Here is a 5,897-nt window from a genome sequence, read left to right on the forward strand (position 1 = left end):
TGAATTGTGTTCGTGGCATCGAGGTAAGTGTTTGGTCTAACCTTAGCTTGAGGGATTAGGAGTTGTGTCCTATTTGTTAGGTGTTATTTGTTGAGTACGACGTATAGGCATGGTGATGAGTATCTATACGTTGGTGTCAAGCATGCCCGTGAGTTTTATGTTATGATTTATGTGACTCCGTTTGTATTGTTCATGCTTAATGTGACGATTGCTATTATTGAGTAAGGCTTATGGAAAGAATATTGGTATTTGAACACTGAAGAGCGTTGGCTCAAGTTGTAAAGTGATTTGTGGAAGTATAATTGGTAATTGAACCTTATAGAGTATTGGCTCAAATTGTGAATCGAGTTGTGAAGTAGTGAGAAAGAAAAGAGGATTATGATATTGTCTCCCTTGCCGGGATATTGTTGTTAATGTTATCTCCCTTGCCGAGACGTTATTGTTTTGATCTTGTTTTCCCTTGCCGGGATATGAATGTTGCACTATTGTTCCCTTGCCGGGATTTAATTGTGAATTTGTTGATCTCCTTTCTTTGTGATTGTTGCTAGGGTGAGGAAGAGTGTTAAAGCACGAAGGGTGATGCCGTGCATTGTTTTGGTGAGAGAGTGTTAAAGCATGAAGGGTGATGCCGTGTATGATTTTGTGAGGAAGAGTGTAAAAGCACGAAGGGTGATGTCGTGCCGCACGATGTACCATTCCGTGCCGATTATATTGATATTTATGGTGAGGACGAGAGTAAAAGCACGAAGGGTGATGCCGTGCAGATTATATTGATTCTTATGGTGAGGACGAGAAAAGCACGAAGGGTGATGCCGTGCATTTGTTTGATTTCTGATTCTTGTTGAAAATTGAGTTATGGTGTTCCTTATATATACTTGATGTTCTCCTGTTATCATTTGATGTTTCTCCGTTGCATGTTTCCCCCTCCCATCCTTGACTTTACATTTCTGCTTTTATGTTTCCGCTGTATATGATTTAATTACACAGGTTTATTTGGTAGTCTGGTCCTAGCCTCGTCACTACTTCGCCGAGGTTAGGCTAGGCACTTACCAGCACATGGGGTCGGTTGTGCTGATACTACACTTTTCACTCTTTTGTGCAGATCCCGGTGCTATAGCTATCGGACCGTAGTGAGATTGCTGCTTCTTGTTCATCAGGCGACCCGAGGTAGTCCTGCAGGCGTCCGCAGGCCTTGGCGTCTCCTTCTATCTTTTTATACTATTTCTTTCATGTATTTCCAGAGACAATGTTGTATTATTTTTCTTCAGAACTTTATTTGTAGTACTCCTAGACCGTCTGTGAAGTTGTGACACCAGTCTTGGGTAGATTTGTTATGAATCGGTATTAGTAGAATTATTAAAACATTGCAATTCATTCTTAATCATTAACGAAATAAAAATGGAAATAAGGTAAACAATTCAACTGGTTGGCTTGCCTAGCTTTCACTAGTAGGCGCCATCACGACTCCCGAGAGTGGGAAATCCGGATCGTGACAGTATCTACTGTAGTATTAAGGAAGTTGTTTCATGTTAAAACTCAGAATTATGTCTCAACTGTGGATAATTGTCATGTACATTAGCTAAATATACTGGACTTTCTTTTCTTTAGTATTAGCATTAAAAGCACAAAATATTTTGATTTGATACATGCATATGCATAAGGGTCCTTTTATAGTGCCTACATTTGATGGAAATAAATACTTCCCGACTTTGGTGGATGACTTCTCTAGAATGACATGGTTATTTTTGCTAAAGTATATGTCAGATGTATGTGTGGTCTTGAAGTTCTTCCTGTGTTATGTAAGAACACAACATAACAAGTGTGTTAAGATTATCAGGACAGACAATGGGTTGAATTTGTGAATTTAACCTACAGTGATCTGTTTAGCAATCTTGGAATGATTCATCAGAGAACCTGTATATATACCACTCAGCAAATTGGTGTAGCTGAGAGGAAGCACAGATATATTTTAGAGGTTGCTAGAGCAATGAGATTTCAAGCTGACATACCTCTGAAATACTAGGGACACTGTGTACTAGCTGCAGTACACATAATGAACAGGATGCCTTCTTCAGTTACTAATGGAGTGTCACCCTTCCAGGATCTGCACAACAAAAAACCTTCACTACAACATATAAGAGTACTAGGATGCTTATGCTATGCCAAAGCAGTTCACGAGAAGTACAAGTTCATGTCAAGAGCTATACCAGCAGTATTGGTGGGATATGCTGCAACTCAGAAAGGTTGTGTTCTTTTAAACCTAACTAATCATTTTTTCTTTGTTAATAGGGATGTTGTTTTCAAAGAGACCGTCTTTCCTTTTAGACAGACAAGAAATAAATATCTACCAATCTTCCTACAGTCAGATGTTCCTGCAGACTATACTCAACTGCTAGGGGTCCCAACTGTTTCTGATATGGGACACAACAGTGAGCATGAGGTTGGGTTGACACACTCAGATATAGGAGATGTGCCCAGTGATACAAAGAGGATGTTCATGACAATGATGTTGCAGGTGAGAGTGAAGGAGAATCAGTCTTGGCTCATCCAACTGGAGAAAGTTCTAATCAGGGTCAAGTGTAGGTTTCATCTATCAACAACTGCCAGCTATCCCCTCAGCTGTAGAAGAAGAAGTTAGAAGGTCCTCTAGACCAAAGAATACTCCTATTTGGATGAAGGACTTTGTGTCACTGAATGTACATGAGTCTATACCATATGCAATTGCAAACTATGTCTCCTACAGTCGCTTGTCTCCTCAATACCAAGCTTACCTTGCAGCATTCTCCTCTATTGTAGAACCTGTTACATATGCTGAAGCCATTCAAGATTCTAGGTGGATAGATGCTATGGAGGCAGAGATTGAAGCACTGGAAAGCAATCACACCTGGGACATTGTCTCACTTCCTGAAGGCAAGGTTCCAATTGGTTATAAATGGATATATAAGATCAAATACAAGGCATCAGGTGATGTGGAGATCAAGGCTAGGTTGGTAGCTAAAGGGTACAGTCAAAAGGAGGGGATTAATTATTAAGAAACTTTTTCACCTGTAGTGAAAATGGTGATAGTGAGGACTGTTCTATCTATAGCTGCAGTTAGGGGTGTACATAAGTCGGGTTGGTTCGAATTTTTCAATTACCAAACCAAACCAATTGTGTCGAGTTATAAATCTAAAGACCAAACCAAACCAATAAAACTCGGGTTTTTCAATCTCGCTTTTTCTCGGATTTTCGGGTTATTCGGGGTTTTTCCGGTAAAATCTTCATAGAATAAAACATATAACTTGTGCTCAAAATATTTCTTTAATCCTAATAAGATACAACTATATAAGGTATTTTTCAAGAAAATAATACAAAATATGAGATGTGTCATAGCATTATCTTAAAATATTCAACAATAAAGACAATAAAATAATGTAATATAAATATTGCTAATTAAAAAACCATAATAAAAATAAACATATTCTAAAAATACTAAGTCATGCTAAAATAAGTAAACTAATAAGGGAGTATTAATTACATGACTAAACGCTAAAATAAAAAAAAAATAGGTTATGCATTTTATCTAAATTATTGCAAAACAAAAAATAGATATTCATTACATTGCCGTTTGTAGTATTGAATTGAATGTTTTTTGTTAGCATTAGTATTGATTTGATTTTGATTTGGGCTTTTTTTAGCATTATTTAAGTTACTAATATTAGTGGCAATAAAACTTATTGGAACATTCAAAGTTCTAAGTCCAACCTTGAAATAATACCTTAAAAGATAAAAGTATGAAAAAGTTTAAGAAATATTTATAAATTACATCACAATAAGTATATATATTTATATATTAAATATATCTAAAATTTCTATATATGTAATGGCGGGTTGGTTTGGTTTCGGTTTGACTTTCTTTAGTCAAAACCAAACCAAACAATTATGGACGGGGTTTTTTTCCCAACACCAAACCAAACCATAGTCGGGTTTTTTTCTCGGTTTGACTCGGATTATCGGGTTGGTGCGGTTTGTCGGTTTCCTTTGTACACCCTTAGCTGCAGCTCAGAGGTGACACATTTATTAGATGGATGTGTATAATACATTTCTTCAGGGTGATCTCTTTGATGAGATCTATATGTAATTGCCACCAGGATTCAGAAGCCAGGGGGAGTCTCAACCAGTGTGTAGGCTTCATAAATCCTTATATGGCCTGAAACAGGCCCCTAGACAGTGGAATAAGAAACTCACAAAAGCTCCATACCAATTTTGCTTTGTTTAGAGCCAATATGATCACGCTTTGTTCATCAAGCAAACTACTGAAGGCATAGTGATAGTGCTAGTGTATGTAGATGACATGCTAGTCACTGGTACCTCTCTACACCTAATTGAAGAGACAAAGATAGCACTACAGCAGGCATTCAAAATTAAAGATTTGAAAAGTTGAAATACTTTCTAGGAATAGAGTTTGCCAAATCAGCAGATTGGATTCTTATGCATCAGAGAAAATATGATTTAGAGATTATCTCTGAACTTGGCCTTGGAGCAGCAAAGCCTGTAGCTACTCCACTAGAAGTGAATTCAAAGTTGACTACCAAGGAGTATGATGATCACCTTGGCACTTCAAGTAATATTGTAGATGAGCTACTACCAGATCTAAGTATCCATCAAAGATTAATAGGCAAGCTGATATATTTGACTGTGACAAGGCCTGACTTGGCGTTCAGTGTGCAAATGCTAAGTCAGTTTCTCTAGCAACCAAAGAGATCACATATGAAGGCAGCAATAAAAGTTATTAAATATGCCAAGAACTATCCTGAGCAGGGTAATATTGATGTCCAACAAAAACATATGCACATTGAAGGCAACCTGTGATGTAGATTGGGCTATATGCCAACATTCTTAAAGATCTGTAACAAGTTTCTTGATCAAGCTAGGTGGTTCATTAGTATCCTGGAAGTCTAAGAAGTAGAAAACAGTGTCTAGAAGTTTTGATGAAGCAGAATACAAGAGTTTGGCAGACACAGTTGTTAAATTGGTTTGGCTAGTGGGGTTGATAAAGGAGATAGGAGTTGAGGTTCAGTTGCCTGTGAACATTCATTGTAACAGCAAGGCAGCAATATAGATTGTGGCAAATCCAGTATTTCATGAACGAAAAAAATATATTGATATAGATTGTCACTTTATAAGGGAGAAGATATTGGAAGGACTGGTTGCGACCAAGTATGTTGGAACAAGAGAACAACATGCTGATTTGTTGACAAAGGGATTAAGCAGAATTCAGCATGAGTACTTAAGTTCCAAGCTAGGTGTGTTTGATGTGTTTACACCACCTAACTTGAGGGGGGGAGAGGGGTTGTGAGAGGGCTGACTTAATGTGTAACAAACTAAAGGTAGTTTAGTTTATTTCATATTAGTTAGTTATGTGTCCAAAGTCGATTAGTCATTTCTATAAATAGGGGTCATTTGTACAATGTATTTTAAGTTTTAACAGATTTAGTTTCTGCATTTCTGCTTCAACTCATTTCCTGTTTCCCTTCCATTTCTTCTCAACTAGGTTTTACATAGCTCGATCCATAGAAATAACAATTTAAACCCTACAAGTTCAACTTTTAAAGTTTTTAGCATTAAACTTATTTTATTTTTAAAGTTATGAGTTCATATCTATTATTTTACTCCGTATCGAAATCTATGGGTTCAATTGACCCCGTCGGTAGAACACTACATCCGCCCCTGGATGCAGCATAATATACAACACTTTAATTTATAGCCAACATGTAATAAAAAAGTTCAATATTATTAGTATTGCTGTATTGGGTGATACCCTTTTTGCTTGAGCCCGACCGGGTTGGGTCCGGTCCGGGGCAAGTCGGGGCCATCGAACCCGACCTGGATGCAAGGTAGAACGACGGCCACGTCAA

Source organism: Nicotiana attenuata, unplaced genomic scaffold, assembly GCF_001879085.1.
Source record: "Nicotiana attenuata strain UT unplaced genomic scaffold, NIATTr2, whole genome shotgun sequence".
NCBI classification, from domain to species: domain Eukaryota; kingdom Viridiplantae; phylum Streptophyta; class Magnoliopsida; order Solanales; family Solanaceae; genus Nicotiana; species Nicotiana attenuata.